Genomic DNA, 18,487 nt, shown 5'->3' with positions numbered 1-18,487 from the left:
ATTACAGGGGTTAACTTAACAATTGAATTTGACTGACTTCATGACCAAGTCTACTGAGAACACAGAATAGGATCATTATGGCAGTCAAAACTGGACATTTTATACATTTATTCATACATTGCCTATATTTTGAATTTATCAATAAGTTTTTAACCAGACATATAATATATTCGTCTATGGAGTCTTTAGCAAATGCATAAAGTGGATTCATGCATACTTCACTCACTGTATAAAACTGCTTAGACATGAAAAGAAAAATTTCCTTAAATGTTAAACATTTTAGAAATTAACCCATTTGAAAAATTAGAACCTCTGAAGAAATGAGACAAACGTGTTAAATTTGAGAATCTTCTTATACAATTGGGCAGTACTCAAAATGATTTTCAGATTAATAATAATAATAATAATAGTCTATAATAGGGCTTTTTAAATGTTTTCTGGTACAAGTAGGGCAAGTTTAAACAGTATAAAATATTTCCCTTGCTTGCCTGGAACTATGTAAATCTTAAATAAAACACAGGGAAATAATTTTTAGTCAGGTACCCCTATATTTGGTCAAAAAAACCTGTTACCAATCTTATTCTGATGAACATATCAAAGTGATTGTTGTATGCCCCCATCTTTTCAGAAAGCATATGTTAAACAGGGCAGGCAAAGATAAACTTTAAAAGGATTCACTTGTCCTAACAGCCCATCTGTTTCCTACTCCCCGCAGAGCACATCTCTTTTCTGGGGTCCCTTTCAGGTGTGCTCTTACCTTATGTAACACTCTCTTTATTGTAAGTTCATGCTGTGACCCTGTCAGAATTGCTACAGCAGGGGTGACCTCAGTAATGACCATCCACAGCCTGCCAAGCTAACTTGGTCAGTGTTAGCTGATTAAACTTTTAACAACATCCCCTGTGCGATAAAGGGCAAAATGACAACTTTGCCCATCGTCAAGGTGTCTGTATAATAAACTAATTAGTAAACCACACAGTCTGTGGAGCTTTTAATGAGTGCTATCGGCTGGCCTCTGTAATAAAAACCCAGTCTGCCCCCTTTTGGGATTCAATTAAGGCACAGACTGTCATATGCTTGGTCTAGCTGATCAATGAATCCATTCCGACCTTTGTCGGAGCTGTTTGCAAGGTCAGTGGCAGTAGTGAAGAAAGCCAGCTTGGTAAAGGAGACATACCCAACAGCGGCCGACAGGCTCCAAGTCCAGTTGTTAATATCCTTGTGGTCATTTGACATCAGCAGAAGTTTCTCTCATTCAAAGGTTAGCTGAAAGAGAAGACAGCAATGAAAAAAATATATTGGTTTTTTTTTTTTTTCACAGAAAGGTCCCTCTGTTATTAAAAAATGATCATTAGTCTGTTAACATCTACTTTTACCTTGCGGTATCTCCTTTTTCTTCACCCAGTGGAATATTCTATCCAATTTTTGTTCTTCCAAATATGCCTATTGATTTAATTCTTTTCCAGATGTGAAAACAAATGTAACCTTTATAAAATGTAGTCCTGTTTTTTATGTTTCAAGATGGTGAAGTTTTAGAAAGGAATTCAATTAGGAAAGATGTTATTACTTATTAAAAGTCCTTGATGTCAGAAAAGTTTTTTTATAATAAATTTTTAATATTCCATATTTCCAGGTACTGCAAGATTCTTCAAGTCTTTATCTCAAATGTAACTTTTTTCTTAGCAATTTGAGCACCTTTGCATTTATATCTACTAAAAAATATTATTCTGAATTTGAAATAGTATTTTTTTTAATACTTAAATGATGATTTAATGAGAACAAGAATATATCTGGCCATATTGAAGTATAGTAAGTTAAAGAGAAACAAAACATGTGTAAATATTATAGATTGGCATATCCAGACTTAATATTTTTGGGTTTAAGAATAATCCAGAAGACCTATGGGAGTTAGCAATCTATAACTTTATTGAGAATCCAAGATTGATAGGCTTTGCTGCCAGGCTGTGAGATGGAAAACCACTGAGCTAGTGAGTGTAGAGAACGATTCGACAACCACAACCCAAAGTGACACTATTGTTGCATATGCAGTGTTGAAAGGCCCTATGGAATGTCACTATTTATAACTTGATATAAGGTCAAATATATTTTATATATGCATTTTGGGATTTTGAATATTTGCATATTTTTAAAAACCAGAACTCTATATTTTATTATTTTCCATAAAATAGACATTTATGTTCAAATTAGGTTGAGATTCTATTCAAATTGAAAAAATTTTAAATCCAACAATTTTTCTAGAATTTAAATAAAAATTTAAACACATACAACAATTTTTAACAAATGTATATTTGCACAATAAATTGAATGCAATTAAAATTGAAAAATATTGAGTATAGTCTTTAAATATTAAAAATGAACATACCATGAGATCCAAAAATTATCTTATAGTCTATGCTACAGAAATAATTATACGGCTACAGAATATACAATTACTAAAATATTTACCACAGAGGGTTTTTTTTTAATAAGATACAATTGTCTAAAAGCTAAATGCCCAACAACAGGAGATTATGTATAAAGAAACAGCATGTTCACTTAGCAAAATACCATGTAGCCCTTAGAAATCATGATGTAGAGCCTATAGTTATAGTCATAGAAAAGTATTCATAATATCAGTGAAGAAACCAGTGGAAAACAATATGATTCAGTTTTTGTAATATCTATTTCATAGCATATGTATATATAAATATTTCATAATATATGTATATAATGTATAAGTATATTAATATATTCATGCATATACACATACATGAATATATATGTGAATATATGGTACATATGTATATATAGATTCACCAATACATACAAATTATACATATAAAAATACTCTATATTTATAAAAGTACTTTCAGTTTTTATACCTTCAAATATTTTCTGATTTTCTTCTAATGATCTGTCTCTCTTAATGATTTAACCAAAAATGATATTTAATTCTTAAAAATGATGTAGTCAATTAAATCAGAAGATATGCAATTAAAATCTAGGATGTATTTTTTGAAGTTTGTAAAATATATTTCTCTTTTTTTAATATATTTCAATCAATATACTTTCCACCTCATTTTTCCATACCTTTTACTTGATAATATTTTCACATAAAAGGTATGTAGAAGTATATTTAAACCCAAAGTTTAGCTTGAGGATCAATATGTATTTAGATGAAATATTTTCCATATTATAGACTTATATAAAGCACCCCAGGAATCATAGAAAAGTAACCTTCATAACTGAAATGTAAACTGCCCCTAGTCCATCTTATCTATTTGGAAGCTGGGGCTTCCTATTTCATTGGGGTAATACTCTTAAGTACATTTAGAATCCAGAGTAAAAGTCCTATGGGTTTGTGATATTTGGGGTTGAGGGATGATTATGAAGGAGGAAATTGTGATTAACATAACCTTGATATTTTTGAATTCTATAAAGTTGGCCTGCGAACAACATGGGTTTGAGTTGCATGGATCCACTTATATGTGGATTTGTTTTTCAGTAAATACAGCACAATACTATAAATGTATTTTCTATTCCTTATGATTTTCTTACTAACAGTTTCTCTTTAACTACTTTACTGTAAGAATACAATATATAATACATATGACATACAGAATATGTGTTAATCAGTTGTTTACATTGTGGGTAAGTCTCCCAGTAGAGAGCAGTTAAGTTCTGGGAAGAGTCAAAAGCTATTCCCAGATTTTCAACTGTACAGGGAGTTGGTGCCCAAACCTTTGTGTTGTTTAAGAGTGACTGAGTGATGGGCACTGAGAGGGACACTTGACGGGATGAGCACTGGGTGTTATAGTATATGTTGGCAAATTGAACTCCAATTAAAAAATATACAAAAAAAAAAAAAAGCCAAAAGAGTCAATTATATATCCAATTTCTTTCTCATCAAGGCCAACCCTATTTCTTTACACATACTTCTACTCCACAAAACACACACATTTGCACAAACATACATACATATGTAGAGTGAGCATTATTCAAGGAGATTTGTTTTTTGTTTTGTTATACTTTTGTGTGTGTCTGTGCTCACTCAGAATATAGGCATAAATCTAAACAGACATATTTAAATTCTCCTCAGAGCTCAAATTTTAAAAAATGTTACCAATACAATTCTGAGACATAAGAGCATATGTCCTGTGTCCTTTTTATAACTCATTATGTTTTATCAGTAAAAACACTGAAGTTTTAAAAAATGAGGATGCTGCATTTTACCAGCCCACTCATGTACCAAATATACATCAAGTCTCCTCATTACAATTATTTTGTAAAGATTTAAGAATTACAGACATTCAGTTTAGGTCAAGAAAGTTAATATTGGGGGCTAAAGAAAGGAAAGGGTAGGTGAATCAATAAGGGAAAAAAATACTTCTCATGCTGTCTAAACTAAATTTACCACATAACTTGGCATCAAATTTTGAGTTCATAGTCTATTTCCATGTCTTCAAATTCCTGGTTTATCTTGCTAGTCTTGCAGAATTGTGTTTTTGGAATCCATGACCTTAAGTTCAATTTTAACATAAAGAATACACAATTATTTAAATTAATGCAGTGATGTTCTATATTTTAATCTGTATACTATTCAAGCATACACTAAAAACATTTTGCGAAAAAGTAAAAACATTTTACAAAGAAGTATAATGTACGAAGAAATACTCTGTATCTCTTATAGTAGAAGATTGAATGATATAAAATGTTGAACCAAAGCCAAAGAAGGCTGAAAATGAATGGAAAAAAGAATCAAAGAACAAATAAATGATTAGAAACCAATAAAAAACATGTTAAATATGTATTCAGACAAGTTAATCATTATTAACATGAATGATCTAAATACACCAATGAAAATGAAGATATTGTCAGATTAGCTAAAAAAAATATGTTAGGCTCAAAAAACCCACTTGAAATATAAAGACCCAGGTTAAAAGTAAAGGGATAAAGAAAGTTATACCACAATAATACTAATCAAAGAAAGCCAGAGTAGCTATACTAATTTCAGACTTCAGAACAAGGAACATTCTTGGAAATAAAGGGACTCACTACCTAATGATGAAAGGGTTAATTTTCCAAGAAGACATAATAATCTTAAATGTGAATGCATCTTAACAAAAGAGTGTCAAAATTATGAGGCAAAACTGATAAAAAATAAAAGAGAAATCATCAAATCCACTATCATTATTGGGAACTTCAACTCTTTGTTAGTAATTGATAAATCAGACAGAAATCAGTAAGAATATAGATGTCCTTAACAGCTCTATCAATCAACTTTATCTAATTAACATTTATAGAATACTACATTTAACAATAGTAGAATATGCAATCCTTTCAGGCTAATGTAAAATATTAACTAAGATAAAAAATATTAACCAAGATAAATCTTATTCTAGGACATTATATTCTAGGACAATATATATATATATATATATAATGTATTTTTATAAATATATAAAATTTCTTAGATCACAATAGAATTAAACTACAAATCAGTTAGCTGAAAAACAATCATGATAATTCCCAAATATTGGGAAATTAGCAACGCACTTCTGAAATACCCATGTGAAAAAGAACCCTCAAGAGAAATTTTTTTCAAAAATTTTCAATTAATTTAAAATGAAAATATATTTATTAAAATATCTGCAGAAAAAGCTCCTTGCAGCAGTGCTTAAAGGGAATTTACAATCCCAGATGTATATATTAGAAAAACAAAAGAACCTACTAAAATTAATAAACTCTTGGGAAAGATAAGAAATTGCATAGCCAGGTTAAGTTGCTGTGGTATTAGCATAAGAATGGACATATAGACCAATAGAATAAAACTTGAGAACTTAGAAATAAACCCTCACATCTAAGGTCAATTGATTTTTTTCACACTTTTCAATTATCTATTTTTTGCATGTTTTATATAATAAAGAATGTATTAGTAGAACAAAATTGTAAAAACTTTACAAGTAAACAGATACATAGATATCAAAAGTACAGGTCAAAAGTTCTTCCTGATAGAAGTGCACAATCAAAAACATTTGGACAATGGTGTTGTTAACAAGGTTGTTTCACAGGAGGAATTCAAGGTTGCTTTGTTTTTATATTGGAAAAAAGAAAAAAAAAACAGTGGATATGTGGGATTTGAAATACAAAAAAAAAAAAAATAGCATTTATAGTAATAATAGCCCTAGTTCCCGAGCCCCACAGAATAACTACTTAGATGTAAATCTAAAAAAAATATAAATAGGAATTTTATGCTGAAACTCAAACATAACAAAACAAAACTCTGATAAAAGAAATCCAAGAAGATCTAAATAAATGAAAAGGTGTTACATTTTTATAGATTGGCACTATCAATATTAAGATGTCAATTCCTCCTGACTTTATCTATAATTTCAATGCAATCCCAATTAAGCTCCCAATAAATTATTTTTTAATATCAAAACACTAATTTTAAAATTTATATGGAAAGGCAAAGAATTTAGAATAGCCAACAAAATATTATAGATGAAGAACCCAGTAAGAGGGCTCACATAATCTGTTTTTAAAATTTACTATAAAGCTACCATAAACAAGAGACTCCGCGTTGGCATAAGAGTGAACACAAAGATCAATGGAACAGAATAGAGAGCCTAGATAAATGAAAACAAATATTATAAACTAATTTTTTAAACTATTTTTTTATAAGGCTGCTAAGGCAATTCAGTGGAGGAAGTCTAGTCTTTTCAAAAATGGTGCTGGAAAAATTAGATATCAATATACAACAACTGTGAACCTAGGCACAGACCTTACATCTTATACTATTTTTTATAGATTTATTTATTTATTTGAGAAGAGAGAGAGAAAGAGAATGAGAAGTGGGGAGCAGCAGAGGAACAGAGAGAGAGAGATTGAGAGAGACAGAGAGAGAGAGGAGCAAACTCCTCGCTGAGCAAGAAGCCTTATGTGGGGCTCAGTCTGGGATTGCAGGTCATGACCTGAGTTGATGGCAGAGCTCAACCAACTGAACCATCCAGGCACCCCCATCTTCTACAAATTTCACAAAATATATCATAGAAATATAAAATGCAAAATTATAAAACTTTTAGAAGGCATAGGAAAATATTAAGATGACTTTGGCTTTCATGTTGTTTTTGATACAATACAAAAAGTGACAATTATTTTTTTTAAGATTTTATTTATTTACTTGAGAAAGAGTGCATGAACATGAGCAGAGATGGGAAGAGTGGGGGAAAGAAAGACAGACAGAGAGGGAGAAGCAGGCTCTCTCATGGGTAGGGAGCCTGATGCAGGTCTTGATCCCAGGATTCTGGGATCATGACCTGAGCTGAAGGCACATACTTAACTGACTGAGCCACCCAGGCACTCCAAGCACAATTCTTGAATAAAAAAAAAAAAAAAAAAAAAAAATAGTGCAGTTGGACTTAAAAAATAAAATGACTTTTTTTTTTTTTGCAGATTTTATTCATTTATTCATTAGAGACAGAGAGGTAGAGACACAGGCAGAGGGAGAAACAGGCTTCACACAGGGAGCCCCACGTGGTACTCCATCCTGGGCTCCAGGATCCTGCCCTGGGTTGAAGTCAGCGCCAATCTGCTGAGCCACCGGGGCTGCCCTAAAATGACTCTTAAAATGTGAAGAATGCTGTTGAAATATCAACCCCCTCCCCCCACACGAATCCAAGCTACAGGCTAAGAGAATATCTTTGCTAAACACATATCCAACAAAGAACTAGAATCTAAATATGCAAAAAAGTTTCAAAACTCAACAATAAAAAACAGCAATTAAAAATGGGCAAAAAATACAAATAGACATCTCACCAAGGAAGATATAAAGATATTAAATAAGCATGTGACAAGATGTGTAACATTTGTTATCAGGAAAATGTAAATTAATACAAGATGAAATATTATAACACATCTATGACAACAGCTAAAATCTCAAACACTGACATACCAAATACTTTGGAGATGTGGATTAATAGGAACATTTATTTATGGTATGAATTTCATAGCTGGTGGGAATGAAAAATGATATAGCTACTTTAGCAGGCTACTTGGCCATTTCTTGCAAAACTAAACCAAGTCTTATCGTATGATCCAGTGCTCACTGAGTATAGGTTACTCAATCGAATTGAAAACGTATTTCCAGGGATCCCTGGGTGGCGCAGCGGTTTGGCGCCTGCCTTTGGCCTAGGGCGCGATCCTGGAGACCCAGGATCGATTCCCACGTCGGGCTCCCGGTGCATGGAGCCTGCTTCTCTCTGCCTGTGTCTCTGCCTCTCTTTCTCTCTCTGTGACTATCATAAATAAATAAAAAAAAAAAAAAAAAAAAAGAAAACGTATTTCCAGCCGAAACCTGTATGTGAATGTTTATAGAGCCTTTGTTCATAATGGCCCCTAAGTAGAAACAATCAAGCTATCCTTCAATAAATAAATGCATAAATCTGTAAATGAATAAACTGAGGTACAGTCGTACAATGACACACTATTTAGCAATAAAAAGAAATGAACTATCAAGACAAAATAAACAAAAATGAAATTCTAGCAGAGACAAGAATGCAGAGATGGGAAACAGGAATTTGGGGAGAAGATGGATTGAATAGGTAAACACTGGAAATTTAGGATGGTGAAAGTATTCTGTATGTGAATATAATAGTATAGATATAGCACAATGCATTAATCAAAACCCACATGACTTTACAGCACAAGCAGTGGATCTTAATGTATGCAAATTTAAGAAATCATTTAGGAGTTGGATGTCAGGATGCAATGTGGACTGTGATAAAATATCTAAAGAACATATGAAATAACCTCTGTGAAAGTGTTGAGATAAAAGGGTGCTGACCTAAGTCACTTTGGAAATGAGTAGAGTCTGTAGAACTAAAGGCAAAATGAACTGGATATAGCACCTTAGCTGGCAAAGTTGTTTTTCATGGGGATATGGATTAACAATTCTGGACACATTTTACATGTACACTGTACAATTAAGTTAATGACAGGTGTATGGTTGATCTCAGTTTCACTGCTATGATGGCAGGTTACAGAAAAGCAAGGGAAGAAGATTGGAAACATCCAAGAGCACTAGAGTTGAATACATAGTATCAACTCATTTATTTTAATATTTATATTCAGATACAAAGAGAAATAGGTACTGATACATGTGCAAACATGAGTTAACATGTCCATGGATTGCATTGTTCTGCCAGTAGAGAAGGCATAGAAATAATGACACCTTGGTAACAATGAGCATACCTAGTACCCAGATCTTGGTTCCCAAAACCATACTCCATCCTCCAATAAGAGTATTAAGGGCTTCATGGAGAAATTGTTGATTCTATGAGTGGTGCAGGGAATACAAAAAATGAGTACTGGAGCATCTTATGGGGCCAGAAGGCAAACAAATGCTAACAACTTCCCCCAAAAAACAAAAGAACATAAAATGATGAGGTGTGTCAAAGGGAGAGTCATTAAAGATGGAACTATATGAGCAACATGATAAAATGGTTTTGAATTAAAACCTCAAATTTAAATATCCATAAATCTATACTATTATGAATGTATTAATGAGAATAGGCAAATATCCCATTAGAAAGAATCCCAAGTAATTTATGTAGATATTCCATACTCAAGGAAGCAGAGCATAATTCTGTATCTCTTCAGTGTGGGATGCATATTATGACTTCCTTTCCAAGAACGCATTATGGAAGTAGGGGGAGCGTAAGATTGCAGTGGGGAGAACTGACAAAAATGATCTTAGTAAAGTCATGAATAGTAGCATCAATAGTGGTTAATTGTGTTGGTATCATGTACCGTTGATGAATTGTGAGATAAGAATCACATGCTATCTGTGTTTTGCTTTGCTTTTTTTTCCCATATGCACACACAGTCGCTGAACATGTTGATGAAAATAATAATATTGCTGTTTCAAGATACAAAGCATTGGTCATAAGTATTATCAGAAAATCAGTTTGGTTTTACATGTTTATCTTTTTTTGTAAAAAGATCCCTCTGTGGTCTTTCTGTTAAATTTCATGACTTCAGTTTAGTCATGACAAAAGTATCAGAAAAATTCCAACTGAGGGACATCCTTCAATATACCTTACCAATAATCCTTAAACCCATCATGGTCATGTAAGTCTGAGAAATTATCACATCAGGAGATACATAAAGGGATGTAACAACTAAATGTAATGTAGCATTTAGTTGTATCATATCCGGATGATACCCTAGAGTAAAAAAGTACATTAAGTGAAAACTGAGAACATCTTATTATAGAACTTAATAATAATGTTATCAATATTGGCTCATTAATTATGACAAATATTCCACACTGATGTTAAATGCGAGTGATAGAGGAAATGGGTATAAAATATATGTGAACCGGGTTCCCTGGGTGGCGCAGCGGTTTGGCGCCTGCCTTTGGCCCAGGGCGCGATCCTGGAGACTCGGGATCGAATCCCACGTCGGGCTCCCGGTGCATGGAGCCTGCTTCTCCCTCTGCCTGTGTCTCTGCCTCTCTCTCTCTGTCTCTGTGACTATCATAAATAAATAAAAATTAAAAAAAATTAAAATATATGTGAACCGGGGAGGCCTGGGTGGCTCAGTGGTTGAGCATCTGCCTTTGGCCCAGGGCGTGATCCCAGGATCTGTGATCGAGTCCCACACCAGGCTCCTTGTGGAGAGCCTGCTTCTTCCTCAGCCTGTCTCTACCTCTCTCTCTCTCTGTGTCTCTCGTGAATAAATAAATAAAATCTTTAAAAATATATAATTATTTAACTTTTTATTTTAGAAAAGTTTTAGGTTTACAGAAAAAGTGTGAAAATATCTAGACAGTTCACATAAATTTAAATGGAAGTCTAAAAGACCCATTTCAGCTAGAAAGTTAAGACCTGAAGTCAGAGAGATAAAGGCCATATCATGGAATATTTTGAAGGCCATATCTTACAAATGATGTGTACTCTTTTGGAAGCATTGGTGATATTTTGATTTGATTTATATTTAAAAAAATAACTCAGCATCTAAGTAGCATACATATTATAGAATAAAGAGTTAACAAAGAGCTATTTGAAGTCTAATAATATGGTCCAGAAGAAATATATTGTTTATTTGGGAGATAAATAAATAAATATTTATTTGGGAGAGAGAGAGTGTGAGAGCATGAGCAGGGGGAGGGGCATAGGGAGAAGCAGACTCCCTGATAAGCAGGGAGCCTGATGTGGGACTCTATCTCAGGACCCTGGGATCATGGCCGAATGGGTTACCCAGGAACCCCAAGAGCTCTTGTTCTGAGCAGTTTGGTGAAGAGTGGAGACATTTGCTGCTATACAGATATTGAAGAGAATGCCTCTTTGAGCTAGGCATTGCCAGTTACATACATAAAAATCCTGTTACAGCACATGACACTTTTCTTTTAACATACTGGGAAAAGATGGAATAGAGATGTTATGAAAATTACCAAAACTTATACACTTAAAATCACCAGGGCTAGGGATCCCTGGGTGACTCAGTTTAGCGTCAGCCTTAGGCCCAGGGCGTGGTTCTGGAATCCCAGGATCAAGTACCGCATCCGGCTCCCTGCATGGAGCCTGCTTCTCCCTCTGCCTGTGTCTCTGCCTCTCTCTCTCTCTCTCTCTCTCTCTCTCTCTCTCTCTGTCTCTCATGAATAAATAAATAAAATCTTTAAAAAAAATCACCAGAGCTGAGATATAACATATGAATCCAAAGCATGTGATCTTTGCATATTCCACCTTGCTTCTGAGCAGTATACTGTCCTCTGCAGAGGGGATACATTTGTCTGTTTCTGCAGTTTTCAAGGTAGTAGATCTGTGTCTATTGACCAAAGAACCTTTCAGAAGTAGAATGAAATTTTTTTAAATAAGAAGAAATATAAATAGTATGATTTCAAAACCTCTTCCTACCTTTTGTTTCCTTTTGTTTCTAAGTTTCTCTTAGAAACTCAAAGGTGAAGGGGCTTAGCTTTACTTTTAGCAAAAAGAAGGAGGAAATTTCTCTCCATCTGGTAATAGAATAAGCATGGGACATGGTTTGAATGATTCAATTCAGAGTCCATGGTCACATTATGAATACCTAAGCCCTAAGCACTTTTGCCTTTTGGATTCCTTCTTCCATTAAACACATATTCAGAATTTTATTTTACAATGGGGTTGGTATAATAACATATTCGTATTATACTATAACATTATATCTGACTTACTCTGTCTATCATGTCTAAGGCATAACCGACCTAGTTCATATCTGTATGGAGAAGAATGTTCTTACAGAATTAAGATGTTGACAATAGAAGATATAGTTTCCCCAACCACTTTTTCAAATAAGGATTACTGCAATTCATGAGGATGATAAGTAGAAATCAGTAGTTCATTATAGACTACTAAAGTATGCTTTTTCCCCAAAGTATTTTGCTAATGTATTTTTTTAAAGGAATGTGATTCTTTTGGATTCCAGTAGCAGGTCTTTAAATATATATATATTATTTATTTATTCATGAGAGACAGAGAGAGAGAGAGAGGCAGAGACACAGGCAGAGGGAGAAGCAGGCTCCATGCAGGAAGCCCAATGCGGGACTCCATCCTGGGACTCCAGGACCACACCCTGGGCCGAAGGCAGGTGCTAAACCACTGAGCCACCCAGGGATCCCCCAGTAGCAGCTCTTAAATTAAGACAGAATCTTTCTTTCTTCAAATGGTTATATGACCTTTATATATATTCTGAAGTTTTGAGTCTACTCAACTTACCACTATGAGGAGGGAGAAGAAGAGAGGAAAAGGAGGTGGGAGAAGGAGAGGAGGAGGATGTTTTTCTCTTTAGTTATCCCAGTGTTAAAAGGAAATGGACTTTAAAAAATTATTTTTGTGTGTGTGCATTATTTATTTCTTGGCCAGGTTTTGTGTCACTGCTTTCTCAATTTTTATCTTATATAGTGTATCTGGGACACATTTCCTGCTCTTTTTAGGCTTGTCATAAGCTAAAATAAGTTTAAATATTTCAAGCATTTGGTCTTTGCCCTAAATATGCTAAAGCAAGAGAAATATTCTTTATTAATAATTCTACCTTTCTAAGCAAGTCATCACACAGGAAGGCCAGCACATTAATTAATTAATACATGCACACAGAGGAAAATTAAACAGTTGAAATAATAAATGTGAACGTGTCTGTGAATATTTGAATTAAATTTTATTATTTAAGTTACTAGCAAATTTTAATCTGCAGTCTGGGAAAGATAATACTTGAAAGTGTTTCATTCTGTAGAACTGAGGATTTTGGATAGCTAAGAGTTGGTACCTTTGTTTCTTAAAATGTATTTTAACCACTTGGGATGGGAATAGTTTTAAAGATGGTAAATTACTGCATTTTTAAATAGAATTAACTTATTGAACTGTTGACATAAGTCATTATTTTGCTCATGTTATTGACATATATTGCTCTCCCTATATATTTTAAGCATCCACAAATGGAGTTTAGTTTATTTTATTCAACTTAAACGGTCCTCAGAAAATTAAGTTTTTTGAAATGTTACAATGCTGCTATTAATAGTGTCAGACAAGCCAAGAGGTGGTTTGTGGTAGAAAATGTTGTACTTAGTTTTGTACATGTTGCATTTGGTTGTTAGAAAAGTTGAAAAATTCAACTGAGTTAATAGAAAATAAATAAGATAAAGTTGCCGTAAATCTGTTGACATGTCATCTTACTTATATATAAAAACATTACTTATTCAATTATATATAAGTATATTTTATATAAATATTAAATATAAATATACATAAAACTATATATCTTGCAAATAGGAGTACATCCAACTGTATAAAAAATTTTCAGAAATCATGTTAGGAAATATAGGATAGATTTAATTTTATCAAAGTTCCCAGTAACAACGAGGCAGATAATGTAGACTGTGAATCATCAATAAAAAAATAAATATTTGTAAGTGTATATTTATATTTAATCTATCAATTGAAGTGATCTGGGTTGAGAAAAAGCAGAAATTATAGGTTGTTCATTGAATGACATGGAAAGTGCAAAACTGAGCGTGGCAAGTGTGTGTGTGTGTGTGTGTATACATATTTATATATATTTTTAATGTTTTTTATTTATTTGAGAGAGAGAGAGCAAATGAGCAAGGGGAAGAGCAGAGGGAGAGGGACAAGCAGACTCCACGCTGAGCACAGAGTCAGGCAAGGGACTCAATCCCAGGACCCTGAGATCATGACCTGAGGCAAAATCAAGAGTCATTAGTTTAACAGACTCAGCCACCCAGGCACTGTGGCAAGTATGTATTCTCAAAAGACAAATTTTCTTCTTATTTTCTATTAAATTCATTCTAACCAGGCTATAACTTCTCATCCTCTACTTCACTAAAAATGCTCACAGCAAAATCACCAATTCTTCCATGTTGATAAATCTAATGGGGGAATTCTTATTCTATATCTTAAGTTGACCTGTAAATAATATTTGAAACAGGGCATGAGAGCCCCTACTCATTGCTTTGGTACCAGAACTTTGAAATGGATTTCTCCAGAGACTTTCTTTGGGCTACTTCTCTTCTTTCTGTTCTTGACTTAATCCGGTCTGATGCTTTTAAATGCCTTTATATGATCCAGTCTGAATTTTTCATTTGACCAGGAGACCCCTCTTTCTATCTGGATACTTGATTTTTCCACTTGATTGTCTCATAGAATTCGTAGACTGGACATGTTGGTAATCGATCTGTTGATCTCTCCAAACTGGTTCTACCTGTAGTGTTCTTTGACTCAATGCAAACCCTCCAGTTGCAGTTATTGAGGTCAAAAGTACCTTGGAGGAAACATGACTTATTTCTCATATCCCATATTCAAATATCAGAATATATTACTGAATCTATAAAATATATCCAGAATCACACTGTAACCCTGGTCCAAGCGATCATCATTTCTTCCTGATATTATTGCAGTAATTTCTGTCTGGTTTCCCTACTTGTGTCCTTGCTCCTGCAATATGTTCTACAGAGAGAAGAAAGACTTTCAAAATTGATGAAACCAGGTCATTATTTGCTTAAAACTCTCCAGTGGGCATATCACACAAATGTCACTCTGCTTAGCACTATCGTCTTAGTTTTACTCATTCATTCATTGCCTGTGCCCTTCCTTACTAGAAAGTAAGTGGCACAAGGGAATGAGTTATTGTTTATGTGTTTTATTGCTGTATGTTTAATATATAGAACACTAGAAAAAGTGCTCAATAGATATAGGTTGGATTTGTTGAATGACTTTATAGATCCAATGGGGTGGAATGACTATTTTGACCAATTATGACAAAATTCTAAGTTTTTATTGGTTGGTATCATCAGAATATGATGAATAATTTAAGGAGGTAATTTGATGAGAATTCATGGTAAAATTATAATTATGATAATTAAAACATTAGGGCAAATTCACGAGTAATCAGTACAAAATGGTTCTGAGCATTAAAAATATTAGATCATTAACTATTTGAAAAAAAATATTAAAAGGTAGGTTCTCTGTTATACTTCCAAATATTCTGGTCTGTAGGAATCTGCATTCTAAACAACATGTGAGGTGATTCTATGTCAACTGTGCAGGGACCATGATTTGAGTAATCAAAACCAGAAAAGGGGATGCAGAAACTGAAAGAAAATAAGAGTTTGAGAGTAGTAAGTTCACATTTTCACTAAGATCCAGCATAAAAGTATGAGATTAAATAGCAGAATTAAAAATTAGATTTAGAATTAGGCAGTCTTTTTCTTCTTGGTCAGGACAGATAAACTAAAGAAGATAGACTGCTTTTTTTTCTGGAAGCATTTAAAAATAGATTCTCATCTTTCTGGAGTGATTTTTATGATAGTCTATTTTAAGATATCAAATTAGCCAAAATGAATTTGCATTGTTCTTTTCAAGTGCTGTGATCATGACTTTTAATCTTTTTAACAGCTATGAAGGGGCAGAGTAAGTATCAAGTTAAGAACATTGATAATAAGGCCAACTTTTCTTTGAGTATCAAATGAATCAAATACAAATATACTTTTTAAGCTACCTTTGTGCCTATATTCTTGATGGTTCCCATTATCTCTTTCTGTCTCCCTTTATCAAGGTATAGACTTTTAGGAAGGTCATATAAAAATATCAAATATTTCCTCCATTTAAAGATCCATGTTTGGTGCAGGGCTTTGTCAATAGGATGTACTCTCAGGAAGGGCACAAATTCTACCACTTTAATAGTATAACATTTTACAATTCTTAGTCAGGGATAATATAGGATATCTATACCTAGCACAGTGTAACAGAGAGGAGAAAAGAAGGAGTAATTGAGAACAGTAATTTCTTTCTTTTTTTTTCCCTAGACATTTACAAAAATTCCTGCATTGTGGTGTTGGATACCCACATAAGAGCTTATTTCAAAATGTCAGGGAGCTAAATATCTCCTTTGTTTTCTTAAATAAGTTCTAAAATAAACAAATATGTAATGGAGAAACAGGTTCATGGATCAGGTTCTAAAATGACTATTTTCCTATTAAAGATCCCTATCCAGAGTGTGAGCACAGTTCTACTTAGCATCTCCAATCCCACATAAATACAAATATATACACTTTCTATCTCCAACTATATATCTAGCTATTTCAGAGACCAGGAATGACAAATCTGTTTGTGTGTAATTGGGACAGGTTTGCCTGCAAGACACTAAACAGTATAAGAAAAGGAACAGTCACAGAATTTGAAGTGATGAAACATTTTAATTTTAAACACTCAACCCTATCTTTAGACTTTGATTTTTAAAAATGAGAACCTGAAAGAAACAAAGACAATATTATGATGCAATGGGTCTTTCTTTATAAAATTCCAGAAACATTATGGGATTACACAACTCAGTTTACAGGAGAATTAGGGGCAAACTACAGAGTTTTATCTTTCAAACTCAAGATTTGTTTATTTCATTTTCTATTCACTTAAAATAAGTGTTTTAAGTATGAACTGAAGACTTGTCTATATATACATGAGGTAGAGCCCTGACTAAATTGGAATCATATTTTATCATTGGTGACCTGGGTGATGATTCAAACTTTCTTTATATTTGTATTTATAGTTAAAGAAATTCAGAGCTGTGGAGAATGTCAAATACACATGGATTTAACTTCAAAAAGCTCTTCAAAAGCCCATAAATGACAGTATAAGAAGAAGAAACAGAAGTTAAACAGAAGTATTCTTTCAATTCAATTTGAGAAAAACAAAATCTTCATATCTTATATAAGACACCAGTAACCTTTGTTAAGACACTAAAATGAGTAAGAAATACACTGTGATCAATTTAAATTTCTATTATTTTTACTATTGATTATCATCTGTGGATGATCTCAGTTTAGTTTATTAAATAAAGTAGATATACTAAGATATACTTACTGGTGGTGTTAAAAAACAAAACCCATCTGAGTAAATTTTAAAGATGTTATTGGCTTTATTCAGTGATTCATGAATGAGGCAGCATCTCACCTAGTAGATACAAAGGAGCACTAAGGAGCTGTACAAAATGGAAGATTTATTGGCAGGAGGGGGTGGGGCGAGGAAGTTAATACAAAGGGTAGATTGTTTGTGGCAAAGTCACCTTCCATTAGGGAAGTGCAGGAGTCTATCATGCAGATTACCTCACTAGTGCTGACCAGGTAACTCCAGATTGACTGGTTAAAATTCTTCTCTGGGGAGAGGTTGAAGCTGCAATTAAGTTAGATATTAAGTCTCAAATTGGTGGAATTAGCACAGGGGACTCCATTTAGGGGCCTGTTTCTTTTTCAACAATAAGCATAGAAGTTTTAGCATAACTATATAACTTGCTCTTAAAAAAATTATTAACAGAAAGGGCAAAATAGAATGCAATTTGCTGAATTAACTCAAATTATAAGCTTCTTCCATTGCCAAAGAATACAATTTTGAGCAGCCTAGAGATGTCACAAGGTTTATACTATGAAGGTCTAAATGAAAATAACAACTAACATTTACATAAAACCTTTATTCTTCAACAGTTATTTCACATTTTTTGTTCCTCAAAACAACATGGATTTGTATTATTATTATTTGCATTAAAACAAGCTAACACTGAAAGAAGCTGACCTTTCCATATCTGATAAGTTATATGTTTAACAAATGATGGAGGTGAGGTCTGAATGCTACTTTGTTGACAGCAATCCTATACCCTATCTAGTGACCTATTAATATGAATACCTCTAAGGTCTTTATTTCAGACTGATTTATATTCAATTTATGAAAAATAATCAAATATTTTTGTATTCAAAACCTATGACAACTACAGAGATACTGAAAAGATTCCCAACTCTGGTAGGTGGGGATGAACCTGACCGGATCCCTCTTTAGAGAAGGATTAGACCCCCTAACTCTGAAGACTGTCCCATTCCACATCTATAAATGAGCACATGATGAAATAAAAGCATGGCTATTTGCCTCATACAAGGGAATGTTGATGGGGA

General features: G+C 33.3%; 1 long non-coding RNA gene across 1 annotated transcript in view; it reads right to left on the bottom strand.

Annotated features, from left to right (window-relative positions):
- LOC119866319 overlaps positions 1-17,528 on the bottom strand; it is a 30,334-nt gene extending 12,806 nt beyond the window's left edge. The window contains exons 1-2 of the long non-coding RNA XR_005379644.1: positions 17,409-17,528; positions 1,178-1,266 (exon numbers count right to left, since the gene is read on the bottom strand). This is a non-coding gene — a long non-coding RNA (uncharacterized LOC119866319). The remainder of the gene's footprint in view (positions 1-1,177; positions 1,267-17,408) is intronic.
- Between the last annotated feature and the right edge of the window lie 959 nt (positions 17,529-18,487).

This window comes from Canis lupus, chromosome 27, assembly GCF_011100685.1.
Source record: "Canis lupus familiaris isolate Mischka breed German Shepherd chromosome 27, alternate assembly UU_Cfam_GSD_1.0, whole genome shotgun sequence".
NCBI classification, from domain to species: Eukaryota; Metazoa; Chordata; class Mammalia; order Carnivora; family Canidae; genus Canis; species Canis lupus.
Note: the sequence above shows the minus strand (reverse complement) of the source record. Positions and strands in the feature narration are given on the sequence as shown.